Consider the following 12,814-nt stretch of genomic DNA (forward strand, 5'->3'; position numbering starts at 1 on the left):
ATCAGAGCAAACCTCGGGACTTGGGTTGGGTGAGGTGGGGAAGACACCCCGTCTCCTCTCCTGTAGGTGAAGAAGGAAGCGTGGAATCTGGTGCGGTTGGCAGCCACCTGACCACCTCGAGGGAAGTCATTGTGTAGGTGGAGCTGCCCTAGAGAAAGAGAAGCACAAGTCTGGTGGCACTGTCAACTGCTGGAACAAACTGAGCCTGAAGCTCGCCTGATCTCTGGATTCTCCAGTTATATGGGTCCATAAATTCAAATTAATGCTTAAACTAGTCTGGATATGTGCTACTTGCACCCTAATCCATTGAAATGCTTTTCTGCAGTGATGCAGTGCCAGAGCCTTCCAGCTAAATGAGACAGTGTACAGTGAGATAATGACCGTGAAAAGCATCTCCTACAGCACTTAACACATAAAGGCGCTCCACTGAAAATTCTTAGCTCTCCCTTCCTTCCATCCCTATTGTATTCAAAGCAATTTCAACGACACCGTCTAAAGTTAGATTTCCAGACTGCTCACAGAAAAAAAGGCTCTTTGGCCTGGACTGTTTGGGGCTTTTTCAAGTAATTGCATGCCTTGGCAAATCTTAAGACGATGCCTTTATTCCTCCCTTGAGACAGAGTATGTGACACACAGACCCGCTTGGAATGCAGTGAAGCACCAGAACACTAGCTACAGGGTTGAATTTGAATCTGGGAACTGGTTATGTTCAGTTAGGATTTTAAGAGCTGCTCTCCCCCCATTCCGCTTGCTGCTCGGGACTCAGAAGCAAAGACAGGGGTCCAGCTGAACGTCACTCCTTAGGCCAGCGGGCGGCTCTCCCCTCCAAAGTGCAGCTCAGGGACCCAGGCCTCTCCCGCACTGCAGCTGTCACCTCCTGCAGCAGGGGTTCATGACCTGCACCCTTGGACCACGGGGAACCCAGGAGGTCCACAAACTAGGATGGGAAAAACATTCTACCGCTATTTGCACTAACCTCTCGCTGAATCATAGATGGTGCTTCCGACATGAATGCGGGCAGCAAACGACAGCAGCACCAAGGAAACTTCTCCCCTGCAGAAATCAGATATTTTCATGTCACGTTTCCGTTGTTGTGGATACCTTGAAAGTTTGTCTATCCTCGTTCGAAATTACAGTTGACATCTTGTTAGTGAATGTATTTGTCAAGTAGTGCATACATTACTACATCACAGATGTTTACGGTTATTGCAATGCTCTTCTGTGACCCTAGTATGCTGGCTGTTATTACTATTATTATGTAATCATTATGTCCCCACATGTCAAACGTCCCTGTCATCCTCCCCAGGGAGACTGTGAACTCCTTGATGAAAAGGGCCGTGTCTGACCCATTTTTAGTTCCTGTGTTGAGCACACGGTTGAGAATCCAGTAGGAACCTAGCAAATATTGGGCCAAGTGAATAATGAGGATGTACAGTCACTTTATGACACTCTTGTCGTAAGCAAGATGAGAGGCCTTCTCAAGGGACGTGCTGGGACATGCACTTAAACGTGAACCACATCCAAAACCCTGCTTCCAAGTGAGGTTTGCCTGCTCGGTCACACTCGTTGAAAATCAGTCCCACAGAGGTTGGGATTGACATGTATACACTAATATGTATAAAATGGATAACTAGTAAGAACCTGCTGTATAAAAAGATAAATAAAATAAAATTCAAAAAACAAAAAGAAAGGAAATCCGTCCCCCCCCACATACACGCGCACACATGTACATGCACACACTTACACACACATGTACACACACACACACAGCAGCCAGAAGCTGCCCCCGGCCTCCAAGGAGAATATTTATGATTTTTAATAAATTGGGACCACGGCTCATTAAGCTCCTCACCCGCGCCCCCGAGGCCCCTGCAGGGCCCTGACGGTTGACTTTTCATATCTGAGCGCAGTGAGGCCGCGCATGCCACACCGATGAACTCACAGGGGACCCGGCTCTGTCCCTGCCGCCCAGAGAGCGCTCCTCTTTCAAATCAGATTAAAAGAAAACAAGAGTGTGGCCCATCCCCAGTGCGAGGAGCACGGAATTGTGTACTTCACTGAAGGAGGAATGTGGCCCATTAATTACTATTTGTCGTCAATTAATTGCTATTTGAAATATGGCCCCAGCTGTGAGCAGCAGGGGAGTGACAGTCGTGTGCTTACGAGCCGGTGTAATTCATCCTGGGGGCAGGCAGGGAGGCCCACGGAGGTTTGGGGCATTTTTGTCGGGAGAGGAAAGATCCAGCAGCACGTTTCCTGAACTCATGAGTAACAATGATAAGTGAGGGGCCTGGGCCATCGGGGGCCCAGGCCAACGTATCCCATGCAGTTTAGAGGTGGGTCTTGGAGCCGGCACGGTTTTCTGGGGCAGTAACTGAACATTCCTGGCCACTGACGCCAAGGGCGGGCTTGACGTGGGCGGCGGGGGGGGGGCAGTGTGGGGCAGCAAACTCCTTCCCTGCGGTGGGTTAAGGGACCTCATGGTCAAGAGACATTCACGGGCCAGCTGCTCATGCAGGGGAGGAAGGAGCCGGGTGGCAGGGGGGTGGGGGGCGTGATTTCACTCCCGTGGTTCCCCACGCCGACCCCGATCACCAGCCCAGGGGCCTGGGCAGTGACTTAGGTTAGTCAGTGAACTCAGGTCCAGCTGGTCCCAAAGCTTGGCCGTGGGGCTGAGTGTCCAGCAGTGCAGTTATTTCAAGTGTTAAGACAAGAGCGTCCCTCTTTGGGGGGATTTTTGAGTGAAGGATAACAGACATAGGGTAAAAGGGCTCAAAGCTTAAGCTCTATAAACTTTGCAAAGCGGACGCGCCTGCGTAACCATGACCCGGTTTGAGAGCCAGACGCCCGCCAGCCCTCAAGGCTGTCCTGTGTCCCCACCCAGGTCGTTCCCCCCACAGAGGAGCCCCCTGTTCTGGTCGCTCTCGCAGGAGAGGTTCTGGCTGTTTCTGAGCCTTTGACCGGGCTGCGACCGTTCCTCTCACTTAGCATTAGGGCTGTGACTGCCATCCGGCCCGCAGCGTGCAGCCCCGACTTTCTCACTGTGAAACGGCATCACTTCTCAAAGCCTTTGGTCTCAGCACACTTTCACTTTCTTTATGTCTATGAATGTATACTGAAATTTAACAAAATGCAGAAATTTAGAAACATATTTATTAGCTTATTTGGAAAAGTAATAAACACACTACGTGTTATTATAAATAACATGTTTTAATACAAATGACTACATTTTCAAAACATGCAGTGAGTGCAGTGCCCTTGTTTTGCCTTTTTACAAACCTCTCTGTATCTCACTCAACAGAGAGCTGGGCTCTCACGTCTGCCCCTTCGTCCTGTCTGCTGTGAAGTCACGTCACGTAGGAGTTCTTCTGGAATTCTCCTCCAGATGCTCTTGCGATGGGAGTATGAAAGCAAACGGATCTTGGTGATGTTATGAAAATGCTCTCTCGGGTCCCCTGAAAGAGTCTCGGGGACTCCCAGGGTCCCTGCACCCCACTCTGAGACCCTCTGCTGGACGCTATTCCAGCGTGCGAATATGTCACAACGTATTTTCCATCCTCGTGTTGATGGACATTTGCGCTGCTTTCAGTTCGGGGCCATTATGAATGAATTTGCTATGGACATTTCTGCGCGCGTCTTTCGGTACACCCCCCCCCCCCCCCCCCACACAACGCACACATACACACGCAGTTTTGTTGAGCACATACCTAGGAGCGGGACTGTTGCGTCCTAGGGTGGCTCAGATTAGGTTCAGCAGCTCTTCCCAAACTGTTTTCCAAACTGGTTGTTCCAGGTGGTACCCACCCCCCTGACCCCGGGCAGCATATGAGGGTGCCAGCTCATTTTTCTCCTCTTTTATGAAAAGTAAGTGATCTTATCACAGCATGGTGATAGTCAATGTAGGGGAAGAAAACTTGTGAACCACGTGTATTTTTAAAACCTTCCATTTGGAAATAATTTTAGGTTTTCAGAGTTGCAAGATTAGTAAAGAGAGTTTCTGAATACAGTCCACCCACTAAAGGTAACTTCACACCTGACCCGTGGACCTTGATCAAGATGGAGAAACCAACACAGCTACAGTACTAAGACACGACCTCACTGGGATCTCTGTTTCCCACGAAGGCCCTCTTCATGCTCCAGGATCCCATCCAGGGGACCCCGTCACATCTAGCTGTCACATCTCCTGAGGCTTCCCCGTCTGTGACGGTTTCCCAGACCTCCCTTCTTTTTTGTGACCATATGCTCTGAAGAGTCCTGGTCAGATCTTTTGCAGAATGTCCCTTATATTGGGTTTGTCTACTCGTGATTAGACTTGAGGATATGGATTTGGGGGAAGAATGTCACAGGATGGATGTGTCCTTCTCATCCCACCTATCAGGAGGTGCAAGCTGTCCGAATGGCTTATCCTGGGTGACGATCACTTGATCACTTTGGGCGATGCCTGTCAGCTTCCTCCACTGAAAGTTCCCTGTTCTCCCCTCCCATACTCTATTTGGTTAGGAGAGAGTCACCAAGTCCAGCCCATATTTAAGCTGCACGTCTTGGAGGGCAGAGTATCCGAGAATTTGTGGACATACGGCTACAACCGTAACAGCAACCGACAGATCTTTTAGGGGAGACACTTTGAGGCTCTGCAGCTATTCTGCTTCTCTTAAAGTCCCACCTACTAACTTCAGCATCATCAGTAGATCTTGCCACAGCAACTCTTCCTAATGATGATTTCTGAGTTCTCTCATTCCTTGTACGTTTATTACGTGGAACTCTTTTGCAGGAAGGATTTGTCCCTTCTCTTCCATTTATTTATTTATTCAATCATCTATTTATATCAGGATGGGCTCATGGACATTTATTTTGTTGTTCGGGTAATAACCCAATACTCTCATTATTTATTTTGTTGTTCAAACGGTTCCATTTTGGCCATTGGAAGATCTTTTGGATTATTGACTTCTGTGTCCTCTTGACACTGCCCATCTTTTATTCGAAAACACACACTTTCGTTTCTGGCACTACAAGATGCTCCAGACTCATCTTGTATTTTCCCAGCACAGCCTTCAAGTCAGATCTTCAAGGAGCTTTGAACCAGGTTCCTTTTCAACCTTCTCTAAAGTTATACTGCTTATTTACACGTGGAGAGTATTGTATAGGGTATTCTGATTTCCACAGGGTAAAAATGAAATGTTTCGTGTCATCAGTGGTTGAATGTGTGTTTTATGCTCTATCTTTATGACGTAATCAAGCATCTGTTTTCCTGGTAACTTTCTTTCACAATTATAATGCTTATTTATAAAGCAGGTAAGGATTGCTACATGGTGGGGGCACCCTGTGGTTGAGGATCTGTAACACTGGAGTCAGCAAGCGGCTGGTGGGGACGTGGGCGGCGGCAGCTGAGTGCACAGACACTTCAGGCTTCTCCGTGATTGGCGTGATGTATGTTGACCAGGTCACTACACCAGTGTTTGGCCATTACTGCGTCAGAAAGCAATGCAATCACCCAGGGTGACTGCGCTGGCAGACGGGACTCTCAAATATAAACCCCTAGGAATTCTACCCATTAAACATTCTTCATACCATCCTCGACATGGGTGACGCACTGAGTGGATAATTACACAATTTAGTGATGATGATTTAGACCCGTGATGCTGCTCTAAACACATGTAAAAACATAGCTGGTGTTGAAAATGGTGCTGAGAATTCACGGCACGGCAGGGCCATGGCTCTTTTCTGCGGGAATGGAAGGCTTCTGATTTCACTCCTGACCAGTGGTCACTGAGCTCCTGAAGCCATCATTTTGGGTTCCTCCTGAGCCCCCAAATGTCAACGCTCTTTGACACTTTTCCCTTGAAGTGAGCAGTGTGACCTGGGCATGTGGGCCACCTCTCCATTCGGGCAGGAGGTCGCAATCTGCACGCACATCTGCTCTCCGTCCCAGAGAAAGGCGCTGACATCTGAGGGACAGAATGGCATTTCCATGTTGGTTGCTATGGTGTTTTTGGCAGGAAAGGGACTAGAAAGGGGCTCTCTCTGGGGAGGGTATCTATCTTCTGATATAATTAGCCCATGTGAATCTCACCTCCTGTGGTTCCCTGGCCCAGGAGCTGTGCATTTGTCAAAGGGCTGTGATGGGACCCCCCCACCTTGCAAGGGCGACATGGGGCTGAGGAATTTGCATCACCAGGAGCCCGCCTTGGGGGCTCTCCGCTCCTGATTCGTGACCTAAACTGCCCACCTCAGAGCCGCCTGCTCTGAGCAGCCTTATTCAACCAGAGCTGAAGCCGTTGGAAACGAGAGCTTATGGAAACTCAAAAATCACCATCAAAATTTTCTCTCTTTCAAAGGCTGGATCTCAGTGAACGCCTTTCGGTTATTTTAGTGAGTCCTGTTGAAGAATAATTTGGGGCAAAAGGGTCCATCAAAGCACTTAAGGAAAATGCGTACAGCCATGCAGAAAGCGTTCTTGTATTTTAGCTCCTCTCAAGCTGAAGTTGAAAAAAAAAAAAGCTATTATTTATTCAGTGCTTTCCAAGTGCTGGCGTTCGGCTAAGCTCTTTATGTATTTGAACCATATCAAAGTGCCAGTTTTGTAAATGAAAACAGGTCGAAAGTCAGTACTTCATACGGTTCAAACTAAGAGCTTGCCTCATTTCTTGCAAGTCTGTGAGACAGTTGGTAACGTCCCCATTTTATGGACGAATGAAGCAGAGGCTCAGAGAGGTCAAGTAACTTGACTTCGGTCACATAACTAATAAGAATGGCAGAACGAGTATTTAAATCCATGTCTACATGACTCCAAAATTCACACCTGAAATTACGACGACACAGTGCTCATACCGCACAGGTTAACTTTTGTGAAGTGCTCAGAATGGTTCTTGACACAAGGTAACTGCTACACAAGCAAAGCTCAATAATAACAAATTACAAAAGCATTTTGTATTCATTCCATTAATTACAGCATTAGGTCCTAGTCAGCTATTTTGCATAAAATCCTCCATATATGGCTATGTTTGGGATTTGCCGAAAAATCTCCCAATCCCCCAGTCTTGCCATAAACCATGCACACGGCCCCAAACATCACCGCCTCATCCATCAGAGAACACTGTCCGCCAGATTCTTGCATGTAGAAATCGCCCACAGACCCTGGTCAGATTATAAATCTCCATTTTTCTTTCTGAAAACGTGGACGCCATTACAGGGGCTACGTTTTCTTTTTTCATTACAGGCTTCTAGAAACTTAGAAATGGAAAGTTCCAGGGAGAGCATCTGGCCTATCAGAGCATCTTCCAGGAACAGAGGCTGGTGACAAAAGGCCTGCATGTTAATCCCATTTGCGCCCCAAACCAGCTGTGTGGCTTCAGGAGCACCTCCGACTTCTCTGGATCTGTCTATCTGTCTGTGACATGGGGGTTGGGCCAGATCTTTAACATTCTTCTTTAGACCCAAGGTTCTGTACGATTATACGATCTCACCATGAAACAATGAATCCTTGGGAAATGCCATGTTCCCATAGAGTTGGACCTCATGAGAGATAGCCATCGGCTTCTACTTAAAACCATTTTGTTGTCTACCCCCGATACCAAAACCAGACAAAGATACCACCAAAAAAGAAAATTACAGGCCAATATCTTTGAGGAACATAGATGCAAAAATTCTCAACAAAATATTAGCAAACACATGAAAAAGCTCGTACACCCTGACCAAGTGGGATTCATTCCAAGTTCACGAGGATGGTTCAACATATGCAAATCAATGTGATGTGCCACAGAAACAAAAGAAAAGACAAAAAACACACGATCATCTCAACAGATGCAGAAAAAGCGTTTGACAAAATTCAACATCCAATCATGATAAAAACTCTTACCAAAGTGGGTATAGAGGGAACATATCTCAACATAATAAAAGCTATTTACGACAGACTCACAGCCAACATAATACTCAATGATGAAAAGCTGAAGGCTTTCCTGCTAAAATCTGGGACAAGCCAAGGATGCCCACTCTCACCTCTTCTATTCAACGGAGTATTGGAAGTCCTTGCTACAGCAATCGGACAAGAAAAAGAAATAGAAGGTATCCAAATTGGAAGGGAAAAGGTGAACGTGTCATCATATGCAGATGACATGATACTATTTATAGAAAACCCTAAAGACTCCACACAAAAACTACCAGAACTGATAAATGGATTTAGCAAGGTAGCAGGATACCAGATTAACACACAGAAATCGTTGTGTATTTGCACACGTTCCGAATGGCTAACACATGAACCCGGAACAAAATTTACAAGGTACAAAAGGGTTTTCAGTGCAAAACAACTCCCCTGCCACCACAGTCTCTGGCCACCCAGCCGCCCCTGGAGGAGACTCGTGAAGCCATCACTCCCTCGACGGTCCTTCCAGAGGGGGTCCCTGCGCGGGAAAGCAAATGCCCTCGATGTACAGGGTGCAGTCAGCCCACCTCACGTCCACCCAGTCATCTGCACCTCACCCGACCTCCGGGCAGCTCCTGCCTGTGTTGAGACAGACATCTCTGCTGTCGTCTCTGTGTCTCTCTTTGCTTTGGAAACTGAGTCCAGCTCCTCAGACCCAGACCTGATGGACCTCCCTGCATCCAGAGGAGAAGCAGCTGGGAGAAAAGGCCAAGTTCAGGTAGGGTGTGGAAACGGCAAATGCAGCTCACTCCCTTCAAGAGAGAGCCCACCAGGAAGGGCGAGGAGCATCTTTTGTGCAGCGTTTTTCATTGCGTGTTCATCTAAAGCAAGGAGAAGTGATCCCGTTTGGACTGGGAACCCGGAAAAGCATTAACACTGCCAATGTCTCCCACGAATCCATGACTGGAGGCATTAATGCGACAAGCTTTGCACGTGGAGTAGATGGGAAATTCCTCACCGCAGCCCACACGCCCTCTGGGGTTTGGTCCTGTCCATCTCCACGGCCTGACCCTAGAGCAGCCCTGCCCTGGCCCTTCTTCCTGTTTCTCCACCACTAGAACTTTCCAGCTGGGGTTTTCGGAATATGCTGATCAGTCTCATGCACTCACTCTTCCCTGGCGAGTCACAAAAGCAGCTCGTTTCCACCATCCAGCCATCACTGCAATGTCACCACCTCAGAGAATGCACCCCGGCCCCTGGGCCTAAACTAGCTAGTGCAACCAAGGAACTGAATTTTCATTGGTTTGATTTTAATGTATTTACATTTAAATGGCCATACATGGCTAGTAGCTACCATGGCTACCACACTGGACCCATTAAACCAAACCAGGATGACAGTGTAATGGCTCAAACTCAGACTCTGGAGCCAGAAGACCTGGGTTCCAATCCCAGCTGTGTCCAAGAGCAGATTCCCTGACTGCCTGGTGCCTCGGTTTCCTCATCCTTTTTTTTTTTTACATATAAATTTATTTATTTTTGGCTGTGTTGGGTCTTCGTTTCTGTGTGAGGGCTTTCTCTAGTTGTGGCGAGCGGGGGCCGCTCTTCGTCGTGGTGCGCGGGCCTCTCACTATCGTGGCCTCTCTTTTTGCGGAGCACAAGCTCCAGACGCGCAGGCTCAGTAGTTGTGGCTCATGGGCCCAGTTGCTCTGCGGCATGTGGGATCTTCCCAGACCAGGGCTCGAACCCATGTCCCCTGCATTGGCAGGCAGATTCTCAACCACTGCGCCACCAGGGAAGCCCCTCCTCGTCCTTTACGTGGGGGATACAGCAGTGCCGATATCATAGGGGTTTTGAAGGATTAAATCAGCTGGGGTACATAAAGCACACTGCAGGGGGCCTGGCATGCCGTGGACTTTGGGTAAATATCAGCCATTATTTTGAGTTACGCTGGAGAGATGGTGGCCGTGACTCCACCGTGGGGCTGTTTATTTCTAATTGAATGCTTCAAGACCTCAACGACCAGAATAAGAGTGGATTTAGGTGGGATGAAGGGTCAGCGAGAGAAGGTATTCTGGGGTTAACACAACGCTGACAGCTAGCGACAGTGGGGGCTCCAAGGGCTCAGGGTGCCGTCTGTTTAGTGTACCACCTGCACCTGAGCACCGTGGTTGGGGGCCTGGCTGGGGACTCTGACTAGATGGGTACCTGAGGAGCAGCAGGCTCGGCCTACAGGGGCAAATCCACCTCCTTTGACACACCAGGAAAGACTTCCAGGGGAGGAGGGGTCATCCAGTGCAAGACCTCATGAGTTGGTACAGAGAGCAGGTTCACCTGGGATGTCAGGACCCAAAGGGAGCAGCGTGGTTTACCCCTGGAGAAGGGGTGTGTCCGCCACAGCCCTGCCACCTCTCCAAGCCCCTTTGCCCCAAATGGGACATCGGGTCCTCCCACCTGCCATGCCCCCTGCCTCACCTCCTTCCTTCTGGAGGCGGGGATGATGCAGCCTGTGTCTGGAAGCAGCAGATTCCCTAAAAATGGCCTCACATTTTCCCTTTCCAGGCCAAGCAGAGGAGAAGGATGCTCTGAGTCACAGCTCTGCCTGCCCCTGACCAGGCTGGCCAGAGGCCCTCCCTTGTGTGCAGAGCCAAGAGGGTAGCCTCAGACGTTCCTGCCACATCACCGGCCCCCGTGTCTGTCCTGCGTCTGCAATTGCTAGAGGCTCCCAGCTGGTTAGGGCTCAGTCTGCATTTCCCCACTCATTCCTTGGGGCAGCTCCTCGCTCCAGAGCTGTCCACGGCCCCAGCCTTCACGAGCGCCGTCCCTGCCCTTCTCCGCACGTAGCACATGCGTGTCCGGCCGTGAACGTGTAAGGGAGCCCTGCTGCGTTTGAACTCTACGAAGCACCGTCTTGGTGGCTGTGTATTGGTGACTTGCTTCCTTTGCTTGCCACCATGTTCACGAGCTCATCTGCAGCCATTCACCGTCATTCTTATAAGATGGCACCACCGTCACCCACTGGTGTGACTGTTCTTACATATTTGTGTTGTTTCCAGCTGGGGCACCTGACGATCACGCTGCCGTGGACTGTCTTGTGTACCTGGACCCGGGTTTCTCCAGGGGATACACCTGGAATGAAATGTACACAGCTTCCACTTTCTAGATGATTCTAAACTACCTCTCCAAGAGGCATCCTGGTGTGTGTGTTTTCCATCTGCGATCAGCCTCCATATAACGTCTACCCATTGGTTCAAATTTTGTGCCCTCTGAGATCCAGAAGGGCCCTGCTTCTTCCTGCCCTCCTTCCCTCAGATAGCAGACTTCCCAGTGCATTAACAGATGCTCAGGAAAACACTGTGGAATGAACGAGTGCATGAGTTCAACTGGAAAGTGGTGTGTCCACCCTCCTTTTGTATTTGATGGTCAAATTCTTTTGGCCAGAGCGATGCTCGCCTATAAGACATCTTTGTGCGAATTAGGTAGGGGCACCCCCTCTGGGTGGGAAAATTGCAAACAGCCACCGCTCTGCTAGAAGCTGTCCCAGCGGTTCATGGCATGGCCAGCCGGACCCAAGCTGGCTCCAGCCCCCTTGGCCTGGTGCTTTGGTGAAACACACAACAGGGCACAGCCTGCGGGGAAGGGCAGCCCCGCGTTCACCTGCCTCCCCGTGGTATCAACACTTGTCCCTGCTAATCAGTGTTCCTCCTAAATGGCTACTCGCAGAAGGTCACATAATTCCCCCAACCTTTCTAGTTCCCAAGAAAGCAAATTTTCTAAACCATGAAGACAGGGACGTGGAATTGAAAAATATTACAGACCTTCTGTTTATCCGTGAACTTGAGGGAAATGACAGCCACGTTTGAATCCAGCCAGGGACGTCCCCAACCCCATTTTTAAGGCTGAGCCGAATTCTAAGCCCTGGAATCCCCCCTGGCTACTGTTCTGGAGTCTCAGGCTGGTTGCCCAGGCAGGCGGCACAGTGACACACAGAGATATCATCACACCACGGCCCCCACCGCGTGCGGGTGCCGGTAATTTCAGTGCACGATTTCCAGAAAAGAACTTGACTCAGACCCAGTGGTTTGGAATTAACCTGCTCAGTTCGCCCAACTTGGGAGCAAATCAGATTCCACATTCGGGGGCACTGTCTGGGCTGGAGGCGCCGCAGAAAGTCGATGAGAGGGAGTGGAACTTCTTAGCAAACGAAGGACACGCTGGGCAGCCCGAACCCTGCCAGTGTTCTCTACAATGGCGTTTTATTGCTACATAATGCAATTTCGTGACAAATCCTGGGCTGCCCTCCCACGCCTCTTATTAAGTTCTTTCTTTTTATTTTGCTGGTTTTATTGATGATGTCATGACATGGCCCATCAACCTTTAATTAAAACCATGGCCGCAATGTTAGGCTTCCTTTAAACCGTGAAAGCCAGGGCTTTGGAGAGGTCCCTGTGGAGCGTCACGATGCTAGGGAGCGAACAGTCACTGTGCGTTTCAGGAGGCACCAAGAGGTTCCCAGAGGGGCTGGGGTGTGGAGGGACTGCTGGGTGTTATGGGCTGAATTGTGTCCCCCGGAAGAGCTATGCTGAAGTCCTGATGCCAGGGACTTCAGAATGTGACCTTCCCTGGCAATCGTCATCACAGATGTGATCAGAGATAAGGTCAAGATGGAGTGGGGCGGACCCTAACCGAACACGGCTGGGGTCCTGATGAGGAGACAAAGGCACAGAGGGTCAAGGAAGGACCCCTACAGGTTGCAGAGGGAGCACGGCCTGCCGACACCTTGATTCCAGACTCCCACGACAACCAGACAATAGTCTGCTGTTTTAAGACACCCAGTCTGTGGTTCTTCGTTATGGGGCCCCCGCAAACAATACACAGGGTTTGGTTGGATCTCACTGGGTTCCAGCGTGCCAGACCAGAGGCGGCAGGCGTGCGGCAAATCCCATGTTCCCTCCGTCT

Source organism: Phocoena sinus, chromosome 19 (assembly GCF_008692025.1).
Source record: "Phocoena sinus isolate mPhoSin1 chromosome 19, mPhoSin1.pri, whole genome shotgun sequence".
Taxonomy (NCBI): domain Eukaryota; kingdom Metazoa; phylum Chordata; class Mammalia; order Artiodactyla; family Phocoenidae; genus Phocoena; species Phocoena sinus.